Source organism: Tupaia chinensis, unplaced genomic scaffold, assembly GCF_000334495.1.
Source record: "Tupaia chinensis unplaced genomic scaffold, TupChi_1.0 Scaffold000661_1, whole genome shotgun sequence".
NCBI classification, from domain to species: Eukaryota; Metazoa; Chordata; class Mammalia; order Scandentia; family Tupaiidae; genus Tupaia; species Tupaia belangeri.
The window spans coordinates 1019232-1039032 of NW_006160183.1; the positions used below are offsets into that span (position 1 = coordinate 1019232).

The 19801-nt window shown below is 42.4% G+C and overlaps 1 protein-coding gene across 1 annotated transcript in view; it reads right to left on the reverse strand.

Annotated features, from left to right (window-relative positions):
* Positions 1-19801, reverse strand: part of EPAS1 (endothelial PAS domain protein 1) — a 96070-nt gene that overhangs the window by 67385 nt on the left and 8884 nt on the right. The gene's annotated exons all lie outside the window — the stretch shown is intronic.

The following is a 19801-nucleotide window of genomic DNA, read 5'->3' on the forward strand; positions in this document are numbered from 1 at the left end:
TTTCCCTACCACCAAAATATACCTATACTTTGGATTTTTATGAATGATATTTGTGTTCTTAGATAATGAATACTTATTAAGCATCTATTACACATAGGCCTTGCTAAGTATTATGGAGAGCTTGTGACTTATAAAAACATAATTCATTCTGCTCTTGCTTTTAAGTCACTCACAAACAACCAGTGAGATAAGACTGCCCTATACACACAAGAGCCATAGGCTAAATATTTGTTGTTGGTGGTGATGAGGGCCAGATAGTGCGTGGCCTAGCAGGAATATGTGAGACAGTGGTGGGTTATTTCAGAAGAAAGGAGATTAATACTCGAGATAGTCATTTTCTTTTCATCACCTACGTGTATAGATTAGACGACTCTAGAACTTGTCAAAACACTCCTTTGGCTCCCATTAACTCCTTTTGAAAAACATAGAAGCAAGTGTCCTAGAGATATAACCATGTCAGTAGCTGATGAAAATCATACTTTCAGAGAAAAAAGAACTATTCTCTTGATGAGTTTGGCCAGTTTTCTATGAATTTCTTATTTTAAAAGAACACAGAAAAGATAAAAATCTGTGAATGACTGGGACTCAGTGGTGGTATGTAAATGAAAGGTATTATCTATCTGTTCAATCTTATTTATTCTTCTTTGTCCATTTGTTTAAAGACCTCACCAAGTGTGGACATGGTTGCCTCTAGCACCTATGTTTACCTTTGTATATACTGAACTATTTTAAAACCATCACAGATGGTTACTGCAAATAATAGAATAACTAATTTTTAGAGGAAACTGTAAACTAGACAAAATATGTCAGCTTTAAAAACAGTCTACTAACTTTGTCTAGATTTTAAACACTTTTCTTTTTCAGAAGTCCATTTATCCACTTATTTCATGAGAGAAAGAACGCAAGAGAGAAGCAGACAGAAAAACAGACACACAGGTACCCTCAAGATGCTCTCATCACATCATGATCCTCCATCAAGCCGGGATGGACATGCCTGGTGTGTTTAGGTCAACCTGGAATTGGAACCTAGGGCTTTCCCTGTGGCTCCAGCATCAGGCAGAGGCACCCCACTGCCTACGCCACCATGGTTGGGCCTGGAGTTTTAAACTTTTTAAGGATAAGGGTCCAGTGTTGCCTGAGTGCCAAATGAAGCTCCCAATTCACTAACCACTTCCCTACTATGCAGACTAGACTGGAGCTCAGGCAAGGTCTCTTCTTTGCTGTTCATAGATTATCTTTGTGGTAGTGTTTCCATTTTAGAGAAGTTGTATAGGGTGGTACAGGGATAACAAACTTCTGCTCCCACTGATAGTTGGCAGGGCTGTCAAGAGCAGTGTGCAAAGGATTCCAAGGCCACTTCTGGGCTCAGAGGTGCTGTGATTGATTAATACTGCCTGTCCTTAGATGGAATAGATGAATAGAACTCAAATGCGGGTCTTGATATGATGGAAATAGCAGAAGCTTTGGAGGAGGCCCGCCAATTTCAAATCCAGGCTCTGACACTGTCTATAAGGCCTGAGGCAAGTAATTTGGCTTCCCTATGTATCATCTCTTCATCTCCAAATAGGAATAATATCTATTTCATAGGGTTGATATAAAGCAAAGTTTCTCAAAGTGTCCTCTAAGAACCAGCAACATCACCCTCACTTGCAAACTTATTAGAAATGCAACTTTTCAGGCCCTACCCAGACCTATTGAATAAGAAACTCCGGAGATGAAGTCCAGAAATATGAGTTTTAGTAAGGTAGTTCTGTTGTAAAAGCATTTTTTTTTTTTGGAGAGATTTTCGCCATAGGGTGCGTGCGCTCGCCAGACAGAGAGAGATATAGAGACAGAAAGTGAGAAATAACCCCCCAGGGGGGATGTCACGCTGCAATCCCTTCTCCTCCATTCTCCTCTCAGGATCTTGGGCACACACGCACATGCGCCTGGCGTGAGTTCTAAGACACCGGGTCCAGGACATGAACCACGGTCGACTACATGGGAGTCCAGCGACATAACCATTACACCAACTGCTGGTTCCCGCCACATTTTAAGCTATAAGACTGGTAGTACTTAGAAGGACAAAAGTCATGTTTTTTATCTGCTACCCAGGGACTAGCAAAGTGCCAGCCTTACAATAGGTGCCCAATAAATTCTAACTTCTTTCCCTTTCTTGTCAAAATATAAGCTGCCAACATAAGAACTTAGGGGATGGGGAAGAGGTGGGGTTTGTATATTGTTCCAGGTGGAGAAATTAGATAGTAGGGTGGTTCAAAGACACAAGCAAACACTTGGCAGGAGAGATTTTCGCCATAGGGTGCGTGCGCTCGCCAGACAGAGAGAGATATAGAGACAGAAAGTGAGAAATAACCCCCCAGGGGGGATGTCACGCTGCAATCCCTTCTCCTCCATTCTCCTCTCAGGATCTTGGGCACACACGCACATGCGCCTGGCGTGAGTTCTAAGACACCGGGTCCAGGACATGAACCACGGTCGACTACATGGGAGTCCAGCGACATAACCATTACACCAACTGCTGGTTCCCGCCACATTTTAAGCTATAAGACTGGTAGTACTTAGAAGGACAAAAGTCATGTTTTTTATCTGCTACCCAGGGACTAGCAAAGTGCCAGCCTTACAATAGGTGCCCAATAAATTCTAACTTCTTTCCCTTTCTTGTCAAAATATAAGCTGCCAACATAAGAACTTAGGGGATGGGGAAGAGGTGGGGTTTGTATATTGTTCCAGGTGGAGAAATTAGATAGTAGGGTGGTTCAAAGACACAAGCAAACACTTGGCAAGATGTCTGGGTGATTTCCTCCTCAGGAAGAGGAAGGAAAATGGGCTCAGGCTTTTGTAGCAGATGACAACAATGATTATTCTCAGGGAAGAGAGATACATATGCCCACACATGACCCTAAATCAGGAAGGATTATATAGGGTTGATCCAGCCCACAACAGCCTTGCCTTAGTTAAATCTCATCCAGAGAGTTTGAGTGACTTAAGTCAAAGGTCTCTATTCAAAAATAGTCTTACCTGCTCCACAGAAAAAATTTGAAAATAGGTCTGCAGAGGTGCCTGTATTGTATATAATAATCACATGGAGCCTCCCTCCCTCCCTGACACCTCTCATTCCCAGCAGTATTGTTACATGGATGATCTCATTTGCTTAACACACATACGCAATGGAGTGGTGGTCTTCATTCCGCAGAGGCCGCTAATGGGGATGGTGCATATGTTTACAAAGACAGAAAAATCACTCATCATTAGAGAAATGCAAATCAGAATCAGAATAAGACATCACATCACACCCACTGGGATGGCTCTTACCTAAAAACCAGAAAATAACAAGTGCTGAGAAGGATGTGGCGAAACCGTAAACTTTGTTGTGTTTGCATTGCTAGTGGGAATGTAAAATGGTATAGCTGCTGTAGAAGACAGTACGCACACAGTTCTCCAAAAATTAAACACAGAGTTACACGTAATCCAGCAATTCTAGTGCTAAGTGTATACCCAAAAGAACTGAAAGCTGGGTTTCAACTAGGTATCTGTACACTTCTGTTCATAGTAGCATTATTCACAACAGCCAAAGGTGGAAACAACCCAAACATTCCTTGATGGAAGAGTGGATAAACAAAATGTGGTATATATAAGGGAATGGTACTTGGCCTTTAAAAGGGATGTGGGGACCAGCAGGTGGTGTGGTGGTTAAGGTGCTGGACACTCCCACATGGCTGACCACGGTTCAAGTCCTGGACCCGGTAGCTTGCTTTCTCACTTTCCCTCTTTCTCTCTCTGTGTCTGTCTTTTAAAATTAAAATAAATGGATGAATAAATAAAATTAAATAAAGTAAATCTTTTAAAAAAGGGATGAAATTTTGATACATGTTATAACATAGATAAACCTTGAATTATGCCAATAGAAAAAAGCCAGATACATTAGGCCATCGAGAAAGTCATGATGTATTTTTCGTGTTTTTCTGTGTAAAAATGCCTCAAGACTTCCCCAACAACTCAATAGAATGGCAAATGTCTTATGTTTCCATTTACATGAGGTCTTAGGGTAGTCAAATTCATAGAGAAAAGAGAGTAGTGGCTATGAGGAGTAGGTGGAGAACAAACTTCTGCTCCCACCGAGGGTAGACATGGCTGGTGAGAGCAGTGTGCACAGGGAGAAGAAGGAATGGGGAGTTACCGTTTAATGTACGCAGTTTCACTTTGGGAAGATGAAATAGTTCCTGAGATGGAGAGTAGTAATGGGAGCACAACAATGTGACTGTAGGTAATACCACTGAATCACACACTTAAAAGATACATGGTAAGTTTTATGTCCTATATATTATCACAACAGAATAATGAATTATTTTATTAACTTTCTAAACCCCACCACCGCCACCTAAGAAACAAGACAACACAATGCAAATGCTCTACAGTATTCTTAAAACTAAATTCCCACACATCATAAATATCTTGATTAAAAAGGATCCCTTCCATGGTGCAGCAGTAAAGTGCTGCTTAAGAAAAGCTGGATCCTGGGAACCAGCAGTTAACATAATGGCTATGTCGCTGGACTCCCACGTCCCGGACCGGTGGCTTAAAACTCACACCGGGCATGTGGGCGTGCATGCCCAAGATCCCGAGAGGAGAATGGAGGAGAAGGGATTGCGGCGTGACCATCCCCCCTGGGGGTGATTTCTTGCTTTCTGTCTCTATATCTGTCTCTGTCTGTCTGGTGAGCGCACGTGCCCTATAGCGAAAACCTCTCAAAAAAAAAAAAAAAAGAAAGAAAGAAAAGAAAAGCTGGATCCCACATGGTGACCCCAGTTCAAATCCCTGACCCAGTCAACCTAAAATACATTGGACATGCACACAAGTGCCTAGGATCCAATGAGCAGGGGCCCCACTGCCCCTCCTCTGGTGCACACACCTATCACAAATAAAGAAAAAATAAAAGAAGGACTCTGAAGCCTCTTCATGATTGGAATATAAAATAACAGCAGGAGCAATTTCTCAAGACAAACAGCTTTCCTTATTTACTTTCGCTTGCCACACTCTAAGCATATCTGCTGTAAAAAAATAAGAGACATGGCTGAAAATGGAGGGTCGGCTAAGGCTCTCCAGTGTGTGCACCCAGTGGCTTCCAAATCTCCATCCTCCTTTCCATTAATGAAGGTTTGCTTTGACCTTTCCATTAGCCCACAAACAACTATTAAAAAAGCCATTTATCAAATTAACACTGGGTACTGCAAAAGTCATCTGCAAGCAGCGTGCACTTTTCCACGTAGGAGTTGCCATGCCAACAGCTGCTCCATGTTCATTGTACAGAAGTATCAATTTCAACAAAGTCCTGTTTCATAATTCTGAGGACTAGTTTGGTCCTGTGGTCCCTTTCCCACTTCCCAAATGTGCACACATGGGCAGATCCCACCCAAATCAGGTAGTGACCAAATAAGGAGCATTTACAAAATCAACTTGCTAAATTTCTACATGGTTGAAAACTCTGAAAAGTAGGCAAGCATTATTTACTTCTCTAACTCATTCCCAACCACATTCCTTGAGAATACAGAATCAAGAAATCACCTCTTAAAAATGGTTTAAGAAATTAAATCAATTGTTATGGATGTAATAACAGTCTGGCTGGTAATTCTATTAATAGAAGAGGGAGTTCAGAGTGAATAAATGGAAGGAAAGGCTATAATTATGCAAAGTATTGTAATAGATCATTTGTCTGGAAAGCAGACAACTATAAATAAAATAAGGCTCAATCTTTGGATTCTACTGGTACCAAACTGTTGCAAATTTTTGTGTTAAGAGATGCCTGAGAGCTTCTAAGTAAATGTGTTTAAACTGACTGGTATTGTACTTTTCAATTGTGACAAAAAGTCTGAAACAAACAGTTTTGGGAAATGATTTGTCTTGACTCCAAAGTAAACCTAACAAGCAATTCTTAACCGCAAGTAATTATCCCTTGCTTCATACTAAAATGTCTGATAAAACAAAAGAAAGAATCAATCTAGTTTTAAAATGAATCAAAGAAAACAAATGTTGTAGACACCTGGATCCAAAATGAACAGAAATCATTATGATGTTGAAATTTACCATAAACCTAAGCCACACTTCCAACTACTATCAGCAGTGGAAGAGGAAAAAGCTAATTTCAACCTTAAAAATACAAAGTTTCAGGATCAGCAGATGGTGTAATGGTTACTCACTGGGCTCCCATGTAGTTGACCATGGTTTGAGTCCTGAATCCAGTGACTTAAAACTCATGCCCGGTGCATATGCATGCATGCCCAACATCCTGAGAGGAGACTGGAGGAGAAGGATTGCATTGTGGCCATCCCCCTGGGGGATGATTTCTTGCATTCCATTTCTCTGTCTCTCTGGCAAGTGTGCACACCTTATAGCAAAAATCTCTCTCTCTAAAACAAAACAAAACAAAAAAACCCAAAAAAACCCAAGTCTTAGGGCAGCGTCTTAGGGCAGCGCAGGTCTAGTGGTTAAAGATGCCAAATTCTAAGCCAAAGGCTTGAAAAACACATTGAGTGCATATATGTACATGCCCCAAATCCTGACAGGATGGAAAATGGGGAGAAGGGTTTGTGGTGTGAACACACCACATTGGGGGATGCTTTCTCTATATATGTATCTCTCTGGCAAACTGACTCACCCTCTGGCAACACACACACGTGCGCACACACACACAGCTTTCAGGGATAAGACAGAAACATTGCATTGATAAGATCTCTTTCAGCTAAATTTTTCAGTGTTTTTTTTTTCTTTAAATCTTCTAACTGTAAGCAAATCTGAATATTACATATGCTTTAAAATATTTAATATTAAGAAAACACGGCTGTATAAAGAAGAAAGGGTACCTTGTTAAAGATATATATTATGTCACAAAATTTCAGAAGGATAATAACCAATTAAAATTTAAAACAGAACTAATTTGAAATCTTGGTCACAGGAACGCCACTGAAGAAAAACTTGTTCTACCAGCTAGTGTCTCCTTGCTCAAAACACACACATGGGCCACTTCAGGAGATTATTTTACCCAAAGTGAGACCTGGCCCAGCCCTGGGAGCTGTCATCATCACTGCCTGTTCCTATGTAATCATGCGAATTATTCTAAGCCTAGAGAAAGGCCGACATGGACACATAACCTTTTATTTTGTAGTTATTTCTGGGACAGCAGAACTAACACATTGGTCAGAAACATAGCAGAGATGCTGCTTTTCAGGTTTGAAAATAATCTTTGGGCTGGTTAGAGCTTGTTTTCTGAGCCTGAACAAGTCAGTGAATAAGGGTTTCATTATGATACATTTATAAGTGGAACTTAACACAGCTGTTTATTAAATCTATATATCCTGATAGCAGGAGACGGTAGTGATATATTGCTGTACAGAAAATGCATTTTCACAATAGCATATAACATAATGTGGTGTCATTACAAATCAATATTACACAGAAGAAAGTATATTCACCAGTATTAACAGTGGTTAACTCTGGGTGGCAGAATTTTGGTGATTTTTATTTTTATTCTGATGCCTTCTTGTACCATAATTTTTTTATAGGGAATATGCATACTTTTTTTTAACAACCAGAAGAAAATAACTACTTTAAAAATAATTTTACAAGAGTGAGAACTCATGGAAATGGGCATAGGTGCATACGTGCTTGCAGGGTCTTCCTAACTCCTTTCTTGCTAAAATCTTCCACCAAACAATTTTGGAGGGCCCAGAGCACCCCTGGGTGACGTCCACACATCCCTATCCTCCCTCCACATCCTGCCCTCTGTCCAGCAGCGTCAGTGAGCTGCCCCCGCACTGGGGCCAGCCATTCAAGAAGCAAGGAAATATTATGCAAGAGCACAGGAAGTCAGAGGAGACAGGATTCTGGGCAGGCCTGGCAAGAAGTCTGTGTGAACTCCAGCGAACAAGCGGACTTTGCTCAGTGGGGCTGAAGCCAACAGAAGGCCTTCCCAGGGCGGCAAGGGAGAGTCGTCCACCTCATGTCTCTGGCCAGTGGGCGGCCATCCAGAACTAGATGTACCTGATATAAAGCAGATAAACGCAAGTCCCAATATTTCTACTTTTTTGGACCAAGTTCAAGGTGACTCCCCAACACTTATGCACCATGACTCACCTCTGCCCCACAGCATGCTGCCCCCCACAGCACAGCATGACTTCATTGAGTAATTTTCAAGTCTGTTTCTTTCAAGGTCACCAGCTTTCCTGCTCAGCTCTCTCTCCCATGCCTCAGACTGAAGGAAACTACTTTCAGGCTGCTTGTGCCCATCACTGCATGTTAGTGTCAACCCACGTATGTTCATATACCCATAGAGTGGGAATAACCCCTTCTTTTGTAGTAGCTTGTATTTTGAAGCCCCAACCCAATTGGTGGGGCAGAGATTTTAGCAGCCATCTGACAGATGTAGAAACTAAGGCTCAGAGGAAGTCCCTGACAGCTGCACTGTGAAAGCATAAGACTTGGGAGCCATGTCCCCTCATTGAGGACGCTCTCTTACCTTAGCAACTTGCCTCTCTCCCTGGAGACATCGCCCCTCCTGCTAACACAATTGTTCCCTTTTGTAGAAAGTGCTGGGCAGCCCACCTTCTGTCCCACCTTGGCCCACTTCCTAAGGGTGATCCTGCCACTGTTGTGGAAGTAGGTTGAGCTATGCTCAACAGTGGCTTCCAAGTCTCTGGCCCCATCCACCAACAGGACCTCCTCTTGAAGAGGGGGGCAGTTACAGGGAATTACAAATGCTTCCTCCAGTCTTCTGCTGATCATCTTCACTCTCCCATCTCCCTTCCCTATGCGAACACCAAGAAACAGGACTCAGGACTAGGTTGCACTAGAAATTCACTTCACAAAGGAGCTAGAACCCTAGAAGATATTTTTGAGCATCTCTTGTCTGGTTCCCATGTACTAGTCCATTTTGAAGATGGAGAAACTGAGGCCCAGAGAAGCCATCCAGATGGTCAACATTTGTCCTTCTTATCTACCAGGCCACAGGAGTTCCATGAGACACACAGCGGTACATTTCCCAATTAGGGCCTAGATAGGAGCAGAAGGCTAGCCAGGCCTGGAGAGAACTGAGGTTGTAGTCCTAGGATCCCCCTCCTCTTTGCCTGCAGACACACAGACAGTGGCATTTTAACACACTGAACTAGCCATGTAGGAACGGCAGCCACCCAATCATTGCCCCCCGCCTGACAGTTGCTAATTGTGGTAAGAACCGACAGTGGCAGTCTCCTGGGACTCTGCTGTGTATTTCCAGACGCCACCAACACACAATGGCCCCTACTCCTCCGGTGTAAACATTGCCAAATGAGACAAACAATAACATCACCACAACAGAAAAATAAGGTGCCAAGAGAGACAGCATGGGTCCAGGGAAGAAGTGGGCCTGGGAGCTGTTCACGTAGGCATTGCCATTCTCTGACTTTGTGATTGCATTTGCGTGCCTCAATTGTTTCATCTGTATGACGAAAATGACAACTGCTTTAATCGACATCAAGAGCTTTGGAAAGTAATTAAGCACTAAACAAATGTAAGAAATAATACAAAGACCCAGCAACTCTGGATTAATTATTTCACTTAACAAATATTTGAGATGCACCTAATACATGCCAGTCACTGCCCTAAACACCGATGATATGGTGGCAAGCAAGTTATACACCGTTTCTCTTCATGGAGCTTGAAAACTAAAGTGGGGAAGAGTGGTGGTGACAGATAATAAGCAAACAAGTAACTCATAACATGTACGAAGTGTTAACTGAGGGAGCTCAGGAAAGACTTCTCTGAGGAGGTGATACATAAGCTGAGATCTGAAGGCCAAATCAGCTGGCCTCCTTAACGGTAGAACTGAAGGAAGGGCAAGCTTTGTCATGAGAGGTATCAGAGATGCTACAGGTGATGAATCTGAGGCCAGAGCTGAATGACCTGCTGAATCTCACCACTTGTAAACAGCAGAGCCAGGCTTTGCAGCCAAAGCCTCTTTCCCCACTTCTAGAACACCAGAAAGCCAAGGTGTCTTGTAGGAGTCAGTATTCACCTCAATCTATAGATACTCGAGGAGGCTGTGTACCCTTTTAAAGACCTTAGAGAAACCAATTACTCACTTTGGAAGTCCATAATTGGGTCTTGCTCATAATATGCAAAGCAACAAGTAGGAATTGAGAAGATATGGTATGAATATAACTTTTTACATCTAGAGATTCAGGTGTGAAAAATTGAAGGCAAATTCCCATTCTTGGCAGGATCACAGCTGGTATGAATTGGCTCTGTCTTCACAAGTTGGGATGGGGGTAGTGGAAGGGAAACAGGCCAGACAAGGAAAGGGGCATATATGTGGTTAACCATTTATCAGGAGTCTTGGAAGTTTCCTTGGTTTCTACAGTTGTCTTGTTTCCTCACATCTCAGGGTATAAGCAAAAATATAACTCATTCTCTAAAAATCATTATAGGTAAGATCTCATAATCCTGAAAATTCCAGCCAAGAGGGAAATTTAAAGAGATGGGAGCAAGAAAAATCCCTTTAGAGTCTCCTACGGCTCTCTTCCTACTGAGGTCAGATCACTTTAACAGTTAATAATGTGCCTAATGATTATATTGCTGTGCTTGTTAATAATGATGCCATGAAGCATGAAGGTCTGCACTTTATACTTTTCAAAGGTCTTTCTATTGAGATAATGGTTTCAAAAGTGATTTTTAAAATATACTTTTGGGCTGCATCTATGGCACAGTGGTAATATTCTGCTCTAGAGAAGCCAGATCCCAGATCCCTGGCAACTGCAGTTCAAATTCCTGTCCTGGTGAGCCTGAAATATGCCAGGCACATGCAGGAGTGCCCATGGTCAGATGGGCTAGAGGACTGAAGCATAACCAGACTCTCTGAAGCATCCCTCCCTCCCCCCAACTTCTCCCTCTCATGTTCATGTGTATGTTCTATCATAAATTTTAAAAATACGTATTATATTCTTTGTAAATGCATGATTTCATTGAAACTTAGCTCATTTCAGTCTCATAAAGGCATTCTAAGAAAACAGTATGTCTAACCCCCCCCCTTTAGGAATGGAAACATGGGGACCAGCAGTTGGCATAATGGCTATGTCGCTAGATTCCCATGTAGTTGACCACGGTTCGAGTCCCAGACCCAGTGGCTTAAACTCACGCTGGGCGCGTGTGCGTACATGCCCAAGATCCTGAGAGGAGAATGGAGGAGAAGGGATTGCGGCATGGCCATTCCCCCCAGGAGGTGATTTCTCGCTTTCTGTTTCTCTGTTTCTGCCTTTCTGGCGAATGCACACGCCCTAGAGCAAAAACCTCTCAAAAAAAAAAGGAATGTAAACATGAAGAAAGGTTGAATCATCTGTCCTAGGTCACACATGCCAGAGAATATCTAGAACAGTCTTTCAGAATTCTATAGACTTTTGAAAGCTCCTTTGAACCTCATGCGGAGCTTTGCCAGAAACCTAAGAGATGGTGATTTTGAGAACACATACACAATGGCAAGACAAAGGCTAAGAAACTCAGAACTCTTGTGGTCATCAAGACACTAATTTTGGAGGCAAAGGAATTCAAGTGGGTGAAAGTTTGCCCCTCTCCAAAATAAACATGTACTCTGCCTTGGCCCTGAAGATCTAATTCAAGGAGAATTAAGTTGTCGTCATCACCCTTGTAATATTTGGACCCATATAAGGAGCTACAGGTGGCCAGAATCACAAGGCTTAAGTTGATGTGGAAATGGAAAATGGTTTTAAATGTGCTCAAAACAGATGGCTTTGGAAAGAAAGAGTAAGTGTTCACATTCATCTCAGACTCCTTTTTCCTGGGTTCTCAGGTCACTGGGCTTTCCCAAGGTCTTGAGTTGGCCAGAAGTCACCACGACCACACTATGTTCAGGCATGTCCGAGTCCTATCATCTCACTAACAAAGGAGGGGGAAAGAGCTTGCTAAGAGTTCAGTAAAGGCAAAGCTGGACTTTTTCTTTCTTTCTTTCTTTCTTTTTTTTCTTCTTTTTTTTTTTTTTTTGGAGAGGCTTTTGCTATAGGGTGCATGTGCTCACCAGAAAAACAGAGACAGAAAGTGAGAAATCACCCCCCCTAGGGGGATGGGAACACTGCAATCCCTTCTTTATTCTCCTCTTGGGGTCTAGGGCACACATGCATACACAGCTAGTATGAGTTTAAGCCACCAGGTCCGGGACTCGAACTGTGGTCGAGTACATGGGAGTCCAGCGACGTAGCCATTCTGCCAACTGTTGGTCCCAAAGCTGGACTTTAGAAAGGTAGAGGAAAGAAAATGATCACAAAGGAATAGACAGGGGTAAGTTGTCAGGTTTTATACCCTAACAGATGTCTAGTCATAAGTTAGCTTGATTAAGAAAGACACTTTTCCTTCCTGAATCCTACTTGGAGCTATGAGAAGGTAGATACTAGACTCGAATTCTAGCCATGGGAAGATTTAACTAAACATCACTTTCTGGACTAGGAGGTTTCTTAGGTTGTCCTAGGCAATACCCAAGTCCCCAGACAGGCCCTTGTTCTAAACTGGACTGCATTGGAGCCTATAGTCCCTTCCTAGTTCTGATGGTCCCTGAAGAACAAGTTTCTTTCCCATCTGGCTCCAGAGGACTTTTCCCTGAGCTCAGGCTCAGTCTCAACAGTCTGCACAGAGGAGATATTTAGATGATTGCTGAGCAAACTACTGAACCAACCAGTCCTGCCCAAGCCGGGCAGCAGTTTCTCAGTTCTACAACCATTTACTGCTTATTGGGAGACAGAAAAAGAATAAGAGATGAGACATGCATGTGTCATCATAAGGTTAAATTTTAACTCAAGAGCTTTTAGAAACTATAGCCTCCCTTGAAGTACCATTGGATAGGGTCAGCTACAGTGACTTGGATAAAACTCACTGGCTTGTGCTGGTCCCTAGAGTGAGATCTTTCCCAGTGATTTGGGATCTCTGGCCAAGACCAGCCCACAAGTATACAGCTGTGACCTTAAGTGCTTCTAAATTCCTCCAGGGTAAAGGTTACACCTGCTTGGGGAGAGAAAATCCCCCAGCTGCCCCACCCAGGTGACTACAGAAAGATAGTTCCTTTTCTTTCTTCTCTAGCAGCATTGGCCCAAGAACATCAAAGCTAGGGTTGTAGGTAATGGTGTGGCCAAATAACAAAAGGGAGAAGGTCAAAGAGCAGTTTGGCCACAATGTTCTCTGTACAGGGCACACAGAGCACAGTAATTGGTAGAGACTGACAAAACTGACTTGGATTATGCTACCTCAGTCCCTACAAACAGTGGGGGCCTATCTTTCTATGACTCAAAAACCTAGAATCTTGAATGAGAAAGGGCAAGAAGAGATAGCTAGCTAGTGTGAAGGTTTTTATCAAATCAACCAAAGGCAAAGCTTTTACCATCAGAATAAGAACACTGGGGACAAGGAGGGTCGCTATTGTTGTAGGATACAGCAAGCAGTCCCCTTTCAGCTCTCATTCTACACATCAGGAGGCTCATGTATGGCATTAATTACCCTGAGGGATGATGCAGGCCAAAACCAAATATATATCAAAGCATTTAGGACATATTCACAGATGACTGATTTCCTAAGTGGTACAGGGAGCCTTTGAGACCAATATTATGGAAGACAACCATGGCCACCTGCAATCACTCCTTGGTGCTCACACTAGAGCGAGGTTCATAGTTGAAGGAATAATGAAGGTGCCCCAAGTAGCTCATGTCCCAAAGAGGTATGTACCACTCCTGTGGCCCCAAGGCCCAAACATTCCATCATGACATGACTCAGGGAAGCCTGTCTCTAAACTTCCCAATGCCAGTCCAGGCCTGGTCTTTATCTCTGATCCATTAGCAGAGCTCCAGATTCAGCACTAGAAGGAGTCAGCTCATCAGCTCCGGCCAGCACACCCTGCTTGTTCCCACCTCCTCAACTGGAATGCCCCCTACCCACTTGCCTGTCCAAATTCTACCTAATCATCAAGACCTACATCTTAATGCTCCTCCATTAAACCTCCCTCTAATCTATGCTAATCACTTCCCTTTTTAACTATATACAACACACAAGATCTATTTACCCTTATTCACTCTCCCTTAATTACTATCAATCTTCTACTGTTTGCTCAATTTTTTTTTTTGAAAGCGATTTTTGCTATAGGGTGTGTATGCTCACCAGAGAGACAGAGAGAGACAGAAAGTGAGAGATCACCCTCCAGGGGAGATTGCCATGCCACAATGCCTTCTCCTCTAATCTCTCAGGATTTTGGGGCATGCATGCACACATGCCAACGTGAATTTTAAACTCGGAGTCCAGGACTCAAACTGTGGCCAACTACATGGAAGTCCAGCAACTTAATAATTATGCCATCTGCTGGTCCCTGCTCAATGTTATATCTGAGCTAGCTTCAACTTCCTAACAAGATGGCAACATCCTAAAGATGGTGGGAGGGGGGCTAGGACATCCATGAACATAAACTATCTTGCAATATTTTAAAGAAATAATTTTCAGAGACCCTGTGTGTGAAGTCAATCCAATGTTTCTCTATGTAGCACAGCACCTGAACTTATTCGGTAGCCTATACACAGTGAGGATGCCAGCATCCCCCAAACCTCACTACATGCTAGGATGGTGGATATCCAGTGAGGATGGGCTATAGTTGATCTGAGCAAAGGTTTCAGTCTGTGCTTCCAGTCCTCCACAGTGAGCTCCCAAATGTACTGACATACATAGAAGACAAGTTTACAAATATTACTGAGCCCCTAAAGGTAGACCTCTGTCTGGGGTGCCATGGGAGGAAAGAACAACAACAAAGTAAAAGCCTGGGTCCGTGCTCTTGAAGGGTGTTCCACTTAAGTCGTGACCAGGGGCAGCTGTACACTCAAAAGCAACTTGTAAAAGTATCATACGAATGATAAAATACAGGCTGAAGACTATATGCACACATGAATAACCACTGTGCAGTAATTGGGGAAGGCTTCTCAAGGGAGATGATTCCTGAACTTAGAGTTCAAATCTCCTTACACAACTTTCCCACTTGGCTTTTTAAACGTTGAGAAAAGCTGGAGTATTTGTTGTTTGCCTGATACTTGCCTTAGTGCATAAGGTGTTCTTAAAGTGAAACACTGACATACTGCTAGCCTGATGTTTGCATTTAATGTAAAATCATGTGTCACCAAGATCTGCCTATGGTAACCTTCATTTTTTAATTTCCTTTTTCTTTCTCGTTAAGGAGAAATAAGTAAAGGCTTTAAATCTATATAAATGGGAAAAACAGGGCCTAAGAAGCAAGCTTTACGAAGTACCCCACGGGACATCAACAAAGCAATTCTATGCCTTTTTTTTTCCTTTTTAAGCATGATTTCAGAGTCCTCCCCTCAAATGCAAAGTATTACAGGGCACATAAAAAATTATACACCCCACATCCCTGTCCTTGAACAACATTCAATCTTTTTGGGAAGACAAGAACAAATAAAATGTCATTAGATAACAAGAAAATATAATCAGGGCCTTTGGCAAACATAACCAAGAGCTAGTAACAAGTGGAGGGGGAGGTACCAGTGGGAATTACTATGAAAAATTTTGAGCAAATTGGGGAGTGTAGGCCACACTAAGAAAGTGGGAGCTATCTGAGTAGGAAGAAAGGGGAGAAAAATCCAAACGAAGAGATTGGTGTGAGGGAAGGGGGTGGGAATGAGCACTGTGGCAGAGGAAGGTGTGTTTACCGGGAAACCAGGAGGGTAGTGAATAGGGCAAGTGAGCTAGGGGAGAGAAAGGGATGAGTCTCCACTGCCACGTAGGCTGCCCTTGGGAAGGATACTGGGCCAAGGACCCATGCCTTCATTCAAACTCTGAATATCTAGCTAATCCTTGGAAATCATTTAGAGAAACACCCAAATCCAAAAAAGAAACTCCTTTCCCATTCTGGAAGGCTCTATTTGGCCCAAAAAGATGCAATCCTGCTAGAGGCCCAAAGAGAGGCAGTTATCAGCACCATAGCAAACCTCCTCTGAGAGTCTAGGAAAGCTATCTGTTCTAGCAGTTGGGGGCTTCCCAATCAGTCAGGGAAATGCAAAGAACACTTATTTCCATGGAATGCCAGAAGATTCCAGAGAGTAGTTCCCCCATGACTTCTTGACCAAGACAAAGGACTTCACCAAACAGGAGGGGCACATTAGCTGAGCCAAGACAAGCAGAGTGAAGGCAAGCAAGCCAAAAAGTTCAGAAAGCCCTTGGCTCCCATGCCCCACCCACCATTAATTCCCCTAAGTCTCAGGTCTAGAATAAAAGACAGACTCCTGCTGCACAGTGATATGGTTACATTTATAGAAGCTCTCTTGTCACCAGCGAAATGTGACCTTCATACTTTTCTTATCTTAATATCTGAGTAAACGTTTGTTGTGCAAGCACACAAATAAAGGTTCTAAAGGTGAAATGTGGTGTGTCCAGTAACACCATGCCGCTCTGAACTCAGGCACCAGAAAGCCATTTTGGCTCTATTCATGACTTCTCTCCCCCTGTACCTTGGACACCAAAATTAGATCCGTCGACCTCAGCCAGTGTTGGAGTGAATGCTGCCATTCTAAAATAGCCTCTGAGAACTCTTGGAAACATAGGGGAGAAATACAAGGGTAGAGTGGTTTACAGACACTTACTGAGAAAACAATTTCACTGGAATGCTTTAAATATATAGGACACGAGCATTAATAAGGATGGTTTCTAGAATCTTTACAAAGTGAATGATATTTCTTCTAGCTCTCTGAATCCCCCACATAGCATATTTTATATAACCTGAAATACTATTAAATACAACTGATTTCATTCAGAAAATAATTGTAAAGGTCATAGGTTCAGAAAACATTACTCATCAAATGACCTGTACATTGACCAGAAAGTTTACTTTACTAACTTGCATAGGCCTATCATTTTGAGAACACCCTCTAATACATCATTTGTTCCATTTATCCATATATTTGATAGTCTAGATTTTTAAAATTTTGCTTGAAATTCAGAAGAAAGAATCTTAAATAGCTCCTTATAAGCATAATTTTCTGTAGTTTCCACATAGAATTAACAAACACAGCCAAGTAACTGACTTTTTTCCATGTACTTAAAGGCACTTTTTCCTGCAACTGTGTTATGACGTATTTTTCCAGGACAATCTTTCTCAATACTCCAAAGTGCTCCAGCAAGAGGAAGTTGTAAAGGTAGGAAAGAAGCCGGTAAATATTTGCTTGTAATTATTCATTAGTAATGAGAATAGTTAGCACTGAAGTTTGAGTCACCCTTTTGTGCTCCTGGCTTATAACAGGAGCCTGAGGTGTTACACAGGGGCCTAGCCTCATCTCGGACACCTGGGTCCACTTCTAGGCGTCACTTTAGACAATGTGGCTTGCTTCTTTCAGCAGAGTCATTTATCAAATATAAAATAAGGGTAATGCGTGGCTTCTTTTCTCCCCTACTTGCTACCCAGAGGCAGTCAGGACAAATCTTACACAAAATGGTGATAGTATGAATAAATTTTTTTTATCAAGAGTAAAATATATTTGTTAATAATATTACAATACAGTAGCAAGCAACAAGAGAAAAAGGCCATCTGACTAGACACACAGCACAGTGATGTAAATGACAATTACCGAAACAAAATGTATTTTAACTGATGTGCACTCAGCCCTCTATAGCTGCCGGTTCTGCATCCATAGATGGAAGTGTCCGTGACCATGGCTCCACAATGTTACGTCGTGGCTGACAATGTGTTTTCCTTTCGTTTTTTGCCATAGGGTGTGTGAGCTCTCTGGAGATAGACAGACAGAGAGAAGGAAAGTGAGAAATCACTCCCCTGCGGGGGTTGGGGGTGGGGTTGCCATGCCATAAGCCCTTCTTCATTCTTCTCTCAGGATTTTGGGCATGTACATACATGTGACAGTGTGATTTTTAAACTTCTGGGTCTAGAGCCCAAATCATGGTTGGCCATGTGAGAGTCCAGTGCCTTAACTACCACGCTGCCTGCTGGCCCCAAAGATAGGTATTCTGTGCTTAGGCTCACGATGGTTGCGCCTGTACTGAACATGCACAGACTTTTGTTTCTTGTCATTATTGCCTAAACAATATAGTATAATAGCATAGCATTTATAGTACATAGGATTTACATTGTATTGGGCATTATTAAGCAATTTAGAGATAATTTTAAAGTATACAAGAGGATGTATGTAGGTCATATGCAACTACTATGCCATTTTATAGTAGGTATTGGAGCATCTGAGGATTTTGGTATCTGTGGGGGAGTCCTGGAACCAATCCTGAGGGATGGGATGACTGTATTTTAAAGGATATATGTTTCTGAACATTTTCGGATTGAGCCCATATGTTCTCTTGTTCATAGCAAATTACTGACGCCCTTCAATCATGAGCCAACAACAGGATGCCTTGGACTAAAAATGACACCACAAGACTCAACTACAACCATTACTGAGTAACTTTAAGAATGCTATTGACTGTACTTCCAGCATCACCATCATCAGTGCAGTATAGCAGAACCATTTTCAGGCCTGTATGTTTGATTGCACAGCCTGACCAAATAAAACCACTAATCTCTACGATCCCTAGCACTTATCGCTTAGGGTTTTTAAAAAAAGTTTTATTTTAGGGACCAGCAGTTGGCATGATGGCTATGTTGCTGGACTCCATGCAGTCAAGTCCCAGACCTGGTGGCTTAAACTCACACTGGGTGCATGTGCGTGCGTGCCCAAGATCCTAAGAGGAGAATGGAGGGGAAGGGTTTGCAGCATGGCCATACCCCTGGGGGGTAATTTCTCGCTTTCTGTCTCTGTCTCTATCTTTCTGATGAGCGCAAGCGCCCTTATAGCAAAAACCTCTCCAAAAAATACATGTATTTTTAAAATTTTATTGGAGGGTACAACGGAGGAAGAAATATTCAGGAATTCACAATAGGTATTTACAATAAGATTTCTAACAATCCACTACCATGACTTTATATTGGATTGTTGGAAAAGTCATGATGTATTTTGCATAGAAAAGAGAGACTAGCAGATGGCATAATGGTTACATTGCTGGACTCCCATCTAATTGACTGTGGTTTGGACCTAGCAGCTTAAAACTCATGCTGTGGTTAGCGTAATGGCTATGTTGCTGGACTCCCATGTAGGCGACCACAGTTCGAGGGCCGTGGTGGCTTAACCTCATGCTGGGCACGTGTGCGTGCATGCCCAAGATCCCAAGAGGAGAACAGAGGAGAAGGGATTGCGGCATGCCCATCCCCTCTGGGGAATTATTTCTTGCTTTCTGTCTCTCTATCTGTCTCTTTCTGGCGAGTGCACGTGCCCTGTAGCAAAAACCTTTTAATAACAAAAAACACAAAACTCATGCTGGGCATGTGTGCGTGGGTGCCCAAAATTCCAAGAGGAGAATAGAGAAGGGATTGTGGTGTGGCGATTGCCCCTGGGGGGGGTTTCACTTTCTGTCTCTCTGATGAGCGCACACACCCTATAGCAAACACTTCTCTAAAAAAAGAGAAGGAAAAACAGAAAAAGATATGTCAAGACATTTCTGATAACCCAATAGAATTGAGAAAATGTCAGATGGGTGCATAGCATTCATTCATTCATTCATTCGGGTATCTTCCTTATTGACAAACCACTTTTTCTGAAATATCTTTCCTTGAGAAAAGCATCTACTCCCCAGAGTAATTATCTGGATAGAAATTATTTATATTTTCAACCCTGAAGAATATTTCCAAGTTAAAGGGGGAAAAAGTGCCTACTGGAAACAGTAATGCTTCTGG